The sequence below is a fragment of the Triticum urartu genome, chromosome 7A (genome assembly GCF_056163025.1).
Source record: "Triticum urartu cultivar PI428250 chromosome 7A, HENAU_Tu73, whole genome shotgun sequence".
Classification (NCBI taxonomy): domain Eukaryota; kingdom Viridiplantae; phylum Streptophyta; class Magnoliopsida; order Poales; family Poaceae; genus Triticum; species Triticum urartu.
Window position 1 is genome coordinate 675,827,412 of NC_141879.1, and position 8,417 is coordinate 675,835,828.

The window sequence follows — 8,417 nt, forward strand, 5'->3', positions numbered from 1 at the left end:
CTCTGACTGGGAGGGCTGAATTGATTCTGCTATACGGGCCGCGGCGGCCAAATTCTGAACTAGGGTTCGATATACCTGCGTCGGCGGGAAGAGCTGACGTCGACTAGACTCGGGAGCTCGCTGACGCGCTTGCTCATCGAGTATTCGCTGGACATTCTCCAGTCGAGTGCGCTTGGCCAAGTTAGCCAAGCGCGCGTCCTCCAAGGCCCGGGCCTCGGGGGTTTCTCCGACGATAGGAGTGTGGAGTGCGTCCATGTTCCGGCGGCGAAGCTCCTCTCGCTGCAATGACATGAGAGGTTCAGGGAGATACTCATCGTGGGGATACGACGGGTCGCCCCCACCCGCGCTTCCATCAGTGCGAGGGAAACCGGGAGGACTGTGTGTTCCATCGACCGCCAGAACCTCAGCCGCTGGGTCGCTGCTGTCGCACTCGGATGCGGTCTCCGCGGAGCCAGTCGACAGGTCGAACAGGCCGCAGAGGGATTTGTCGGGCTCGATTGCCGTGACTTGTGGGGCGGCCGACTGGCGAGCCACGGCATGCCTCACCCACCTCTGAAGTCCCGACCGACCGGAGCGCTTGCGCTGGTGGGAGACATGGTGGGGAGACGACACGGGGGCCGACCGATACTGGGTCGACGGCTGCCGCAGGAGGACGCCACGAACGCATGCGCGGAAGTGCGTCGCACCGCGGACGGGGAGCGCGTCGATGTCGAGTGGAGCCTCCTGGAGCCAAGCGGAGTCGTCGGCGATGAACGTGAGCGCGCCGAGACGGATCTCGCTGCCCTCCACCAAAATTCTGCACGAAACCATGATCAGAGGGATCGGAAAAATCGCAACTTCTCCAACTAGGTGCTAAGATTCCTGCCCCATGATGGGCGCCAACTGTCATGGTTCTAACTCTGACAGTGATGTAGGGGGGAAAGTATGGAGAGGCTAGATCTCAGCTATGGAGAAGTTGTAACACACCAGGATGTACGAGTTCAGGCCCTTCTCGGAGGAAGTAATAGCCCTACGTCTCGGAGCCCGGAGGCGGTCGATTGGATTATAGGCGTGTGAATAACAGGGGTGCGAACCCTTGCTACTGATGAGGGGGGTGGCTTATATAGAGTTCGCCAGCCCTCTCCTGCCCTCAGTAATGCAGGGTTTAAGGTACATTAAGGTTGGGCGTTACTGGTAACACCCCTAATAAAGTGTCATGATGACCATAAAGACTATTTAATGACCGACCGTTTGCCTGCGGAGTGACTTTAGATCTCCTGGCAGTCGAGTGGTTGGCTTCGTGGTCGAGTGGTAGACTCTTGGTCGAGTGTCCTGCACCTGTCGAGTGGGTACCTTCAAGTCGATTGAAAGATGACTTCTTCTAAGGATGTCCTTGGGAAGGGCTCTTAGGACAGGTCCGTGTCCCTACCCTAGGTACATAGCTTCATCAGGAGATAAGGGTTTGTGATGGGTACTTGGTATGTTTGACTTTTGCATAGACCTCCCCGGCAACGGCGCCGGAAATTCTTCTTGCTACCTCTTGAGCACTGCGTTGGTTTTCCCTTGAAGAGGAAAGGGTGATGCAGCAAAGTAGCGTAAGTATTTCCCTCAGTTTTTGAAAACCAAGGTATCAATCCAGTAGGAGGCAACGCGCGAGTCACTCGCACCTGCACAAAAAAAAATAAGTCCTCGCAACCAACGCGATAAGGGGTTGTCAATACCTACACGGTCACTTACGAGAGTGGGATCTGATAGACCCGGGGGCCATAGGTTCACTAGTGGCTTCTCTCAAGAGCATAAGTATTTTACGGTGGGTGAACAAATTACTGTTGAGCAATTGACAGAATTGAGCATAGTTATTATAATATCTAGGTATGATCATGTATATAGGCATAACGTCCGAGACAAGTTGACCGACTCCTGCCTGCATCTACTACTATTACTCCACACATCGACCGCTATCCAGCATGCATTGAGAGTATTAAGTTCATAAGAACAGAGTAATGCCTTAAGCAAGATGACATGATGTAGAGGGATAAATTCATGCAATATGATAAAAAACCCATCTTGTTATCCTTGATGTCAACAACACAATACGTGCCTTGCTGCCCCTACTGTCACTGGGAAAGGACACCGCAAGATTGAACCCAAAGCTAAGCACTTCTCCCATTGCAAGAAAGATCAATCTAGTAGGCCAAACCAAACTGATAATTCAAAGATACTTGCAAAGATAACCAATCATACATAAAAGAATTCGGAGAAGATTCAAATATTGTTCATAGATAAACTTGATCATAAACCTACAATTCATCGGTCTCAACAAACACACCGCAAAAGAAGATTACATCGAATAGATCTCCACAAGAGAGGGGAGAACTTTGTATTGAGATCCAAAAAGAGAGAAGAAGCCATCTAGCTAATAACTATGGACCCGTAGGTCTGAGGTAAACTACTCACACTTCATCAGAAGGGCTATGGTGTTGATGTAGAAGCCCTCCGTGATCGATGCTCCCTCCGGCGAAGCTCCGGAACAGGCCCCAAGATGGGATCTCGTGGATACAGGAAGTTACGGCAGTGGAATTAGGGTTTTGGCTCCGTATCTGATCGTTTGGGGGTACGTAGGTATATATAGGAGGAAGAAGTACGTCGGTGGAGCAACAGGGGGACCATGAGGGTGGAGGGCGCGCCTTGGGGGGGGGGGGGGGGGTAGGTGCGCCCCCTACCTCGTGGCCTCCCTGTTGGTTGCTTGACGTAGGGTCCAAGTCTCCTGGATCTTGTTCGTTCCAAAAATCACGTTCCCAAAGGTTTCATTCCGTTTGGACTCCATTTGATATTCCTTTTCTTCGAAACCCTAAAATTGGCAAAAAAAACAATAATTCTGGGCTAGGCCTCCGGTTAATAGGTTAGTCCCAAAAATAATATAAAAGTGTATAATAAAGCCCAATAATGTCCAAAACAGTAGATAATATAGCATGGAGCAATCAAAAATTATAGATACTTTGGAGACGTATCAACGGACGCTGATAGTAGTGTTACTATCTGCTCCCTCTGTCCCAAAATTCTTGTGTTAGATTTGTTTAAATACAGATGTATCAAGTCACGTTTTAGTATTAGATACATCCGCATCTAGATGAATCTAAGACAAGAATTTTGGGACGGAGGGAGTACAAAGCTAGACTTGTCAAAAAAGGTTTTGACAAAGTTCAAGGTGTTGACTACGATGAGATTTTCTCATTCATAGCGATACTTAAGTCTGTCCTAATCATGTTAGCAAATGCCACATTTTATGAAATCTGGCAAATGGATGTCAAAACTACATTCCTTAATGGATTTCTTAAAGAAGAGTTGTATATGATGCAACCAGAAGGTTTTGTCGATCCTAAAGGTGCTAACAAAATGTGCAAGCTCCAGCGATCCATCTATGGACTGGTGCAAGCATCTCAGAGTTGGAATATACGCCTTGATGAGTTGATAAAAGCATATAGTTTTATACAGACTTGTGGTGAAGCGTGTATTTACAAGAAAGTGAGTGGGAGCACTACAACATTTTTTATAAATATATGAGAATGACATATTGTTGATCGGAAATAATGTAGAATTTCTGGAAATCATAAAGGAGTATTTGAAAGGAGTTTTTCAAATAAAGACCTCGGTGAAGCTACTTACATATTGAGCATCAAGATCTATAGAGATAGATCAAGACGCTTGATAAGTTTTTTTTTTCAATGAGTACATACCTTGACAAGATTTTGAAGTAGTTCAAAATGGAACGTCGAAGAAAGAGTTCTTACCTGTGTTACAAGATGTGAAATTGAGTAAGACTCAAAGCCCAACCACAACAGAAGATAGAAAGTCATTCCCTATGCCTCAGCCATAGTTTCTATAAAGTATGCCATGATGTGTACCAGACCTATTGTATACTCTACACTGAGTTTAGCAAGGGAGTGCAATAGTGATCTAGGAGTAGATCACTGGACATCGGTCAAAATTATCCTTAGTGGAATAAGGATATGTTTCTCGATTATGGAGGTGACAAAAGGTTCGTCGTAAAGGGTTACGTCGATGCAAATTTTGACACTGATCCAGATGACTCTAAGTCTCAATCTGGATACATTTTGAAAGTGGGAGCAATTAGCTAGAGTAGCTACGTGCAGAGCATTGTTGACATAGAAATTTGCAAAATACATACGGATCTGAATGTGGCAGACCCGTAGACTAAACTTCTCTCACAAGCAAAACATTATGACACCTTAGTACTCTTTGGGTGTTAATCATATAGCGATGTGAACTAGATTATTGACTCTAGTAAACCCTTTGGGTGTTGGTCACATGACGATGTGAACTATGGGTGTTAATCACATGGTGATGTGAACTATTGGTGTTAAATCACATGGCGATGTGAACTAGATTATTGACTCTAGTGCAAGTGGGAGACTGAAGGAAATATGCCCTAGAGGCAATAATAAAGTTATTATTTATTTCTTTATTTCATGATAAATGTTTATTATTCATGCTAGAATTGTATTAACCGGAAACATAATACATGTGTGAATACATAGACAAACATAGTGTCACTAGTATGGCTCTACTTGACTAGCTCGTTAATCACAGATGGTTAAGTTACCTAACCATAGACATGAGTTGCCATTTGATTAATGGGATCACATCATTAGGAGAATGATGTGATTGAGTTGACCCATTCCGTTAGCTTAGCACTTGATCGTTTAGTATGTTGCTATTGCTTTCTTCATGACTTATACATGTTCCTATGACTATGAGATTATGCAACTCCTGTTTACCGGAGGAACACTTTGTGTGCTACCAAATGTCACAACTTAACTAGGTGATTATAAAAGTGCTCTACAGGTGTCTCCAAAGGTACTTGTTGAGTTGGCGTGTTTCGAGATTAGGATTTGTCACTCCGATCGTCGAGGAGGTATCTCTGGGCCCACTCGGTAATACACATCACTATAAGCCTTGCAAGCATTGTAACTAATGATTTAGTTGTGGGATAATGTATTACGGAACGAGTAAAGAGACTTACCGGTAACGAGATTGAACTAGGTATTGAGATACCGACGATCGAATCTCGGGCAAGTAACATACCGATGACAAAGGGAACAACGTATATTGTTATGCGGTTTGACCGATAAAGATCTTCGTAGAATATGTGGGAGCCAATATGAGCATCCAGGTTTCGCTATTGGTTATTGACCAGAGACATGTCTCGGTCATGTCTACATAGTTCTTGAACCTGTAGGATCCGCACGCTTAATGTTCTGTGACGATTTGTATTATGAGTTATGTGATTTGATGTACCGAAGGTAGTTCGGAGTCTCGGATAAGATCGGGGACATGACGAGGAGTCTCAAAATGGTCGAGACGTAAAGATCGATATGTTGGACGACTATATTCGGACATCGGAATGTTCCGAGTGATTCGGGTATTTTTCGGAGTCCAGGAGAGTTACGGGAATTCATATTGGGCCTTAATGGGCCATACAGGAAAGGAGAGAAATGCCTCAAAGGGTGGCCGCACCCCTCCCCATGGACTGGTCCGAATTGAACTAGGGAGGGGGGCGCCCCCTTCCTTCCTTTCCTTCTCCCTTCCCTTTTTCCTATTCCATGTGGGAGGTGGAATCCTACTAGGACTAGGGAGTCCTAGTAGGACTCCACACTTGGGCGCGCCCTATAAGGGCCGGTCTCCTCCTCCCTTCATCCTTTATATACGTGGCCAGGGGGCACCCCATAGACACACAAGTTGATCTGTTGATCTCTCCTAGCCGTGTGCAGTGCCCCCCCGACCATATTCCACCTCGGTCATATCGTAGCGGTGCTTAGGCGAAGCCCTGTGTCGGTAGCATCATCATCACCGTCACCACGCCGTCGTGCGGACGAAACTCCCCTGTGAAGTTTTGCTAGATCGGAGCTCGCGGGACGTCATCGAGTTGAACGTGCGCAGAACTCGGAGGTGTCGTGCGTTCGGTACTTGGATCGGTCGGATGGTGAAGACGTACAACTACATCAACCGTGTTGTGCTAACGCTTCCACTTTCGGTCTACGAGGGTACGTGGACACACTCTCGCCTCTCGTTGTCATGCATCACCATGATTATGTGTGTGCGTAGGAAATTTCTGAAATTATTACGTTCCCCAACAGAAAGGGGGAGTCCTACTCCTACTAAGAGGAGGACTCCTCCCTCTCCTTGGCACGCCCCAAGGCCATCCGACCTCCCCCTTGCTCCTTTATATATGGGGGCAGGGGGGCACCCTAGAACACACAAGTTGATTGTTTCCAGCCGTGTGCAGTGCCCCCCTCCACCATAATCCACCTCGGTCATATCGTAGCGGTGCTTAGGCGAAGCCCTGTTCCGGTAGCTTCATCATCACCGTCATCACACCGTCGTGCTGACGAAGATCTCCCTCGACATTCAGCTGGATCAAGAGTTCGTCGGACATCAGCGAGCCAAACGTGTGCAGATCACGGAGGTGCCGTACTTTCGATACTAGGATCGGTCGGGTCGTGAAGACGTACGACTACATCAACCGCGTTGTCATAACGCTTCCGCTTATGGTCTACGAGGGTACGTGGACACCACTCTTCCCCTCTCGTTGCTATGCATCACCATGATAGATCTTGCGTGTGCGTAGAATTTTTTTGAAATTACTGCATTCCCAACATCTTATTGCCGAAGGTTTCACCCTCTGTGATTTGTGTATGTAGACAATTATTTGTGCTGTCATGACTGTAGAAAGATCTATCACGAAGATGGTGTTTTCGAGCACACTTCATGTCCGGCGTGAAAATCCTTGTTCTGGCCTTTGCTGGCCGAACTCATCGGCGGTGAACTTGCATCATTGTCTTGTTGAAGATGTTGTCCCCTTGCTGTGCTGGCCTTAATTGGTCTTTCTTGGCCACCAGGATGGAAATCCTTGTCTTGGCCATCTTCGATCGGACGTGACGGCATCGGCGTGAGGGCGTTGATCCTTTGTTGAAGGTGTTGAGCTACTCGTAAGTGTAAAATAATATCTTATAATGATTACGTCATAGTTGTTTATTTATTGATGCCTTTGACCTCGTTGCTATGTATCAACTTAAATAAAAATGGTTGTACGCATCACCATTATGCAGACACTACCAGAATTTGATACGTTGCCAACGGCCCATGACCGTCGGCATAGGGCCAAAAGCCGTCGGCAAAGTGCTACGCCGACGGCCCCCGTCGGCATATCCCCGTCGGCAACTCGTACGTCGGCGTACCTCAGGTCGGTCGTCGGCATACAAAAACCGTCGGCATAGTGAGCTAAGCCGACGGGGGCCGTACCACCGTCGGCATACATACCCCGTCGGCAACATTTTCCACCTGACGGACGTTGACGGCGCCACCTGACACGTGGGACCGTGTCCTGGCGATACGCCGACGGTTAGGCCGTCGGCATAGCTCAAAAGCTATGCCGACGGCCTAACCGTCGGCGTATCACCAGGCCACGGTCGCCCAGAAGCTGCCACGTGTCAACTACGCCGACGGTTGGCCCGTCGACATAGCTTGTGGGTCTATGCCGACGGCCCAACCGTCAGCGTAGCTCACGCCAGGCTTCCCAGAAACAGCCACGTGTCGCCTGCTGGTAACACGCCGGGGGCTATGCCGACGGTTTAACCGTCGGCGTAGTTATGCACTATTTTCTTTTTTTCTGTTTTTGTTACATTTCAATTCAAATAACAGCATATATATATGTATCATCATCATCACAACAGAAAAGAGAAGATTATTATCACAAGTTCATCATCATCGCAAGTCCAACATGATAAACATCCTCACAAGTCCAACATAAAAGTATCATCATCACAAGTCCCACATGATAAACATAATAACAAGTCCAACATAGAAGCATCATCATCGCAAGTCGAACATAGAAGCATCATCATCGCAAGTCCAACATGATCACAATAAAAGGCTTAAGCGGCATCACTTCCACTGCCAAAGCCGAGGCTGCCAAAGCCGAGGTCGTCACCACTACCGCTAGCGCTAGCGCCACCGCCGCCGCCAAGCCAGACCGGGGTGACTGGGCTCCGTGACTCAGGAGTGGAACCATCAGTAGCACCACCACCGGTTCCCTACATGTTTGGAAAGATATGGTAAGGCAATATATGATTGTATCGAATAAACAAGAAGTTGTGGTTGAATAGGTTGGTGACGTACTAACCGGAGTGACATTGTAGTGGTCTGCCAGAAATTGTTCAAACGTAGGCACCACTGGTTGTGGTCCAGGAGGTGGTGGTGGTGGTTCCATTGTAGGAATCTGCCCGGTTGCCATAGACGCAAACATAAGCTGCGTCATGCGACTGTTGTGCTCCATGACTGCTGCAACTCTCTGGTTCCAGTCGTAGAGCTGCTGACATTGGAACTCCATGCAGGCCTACAATATGACATGATGCAAC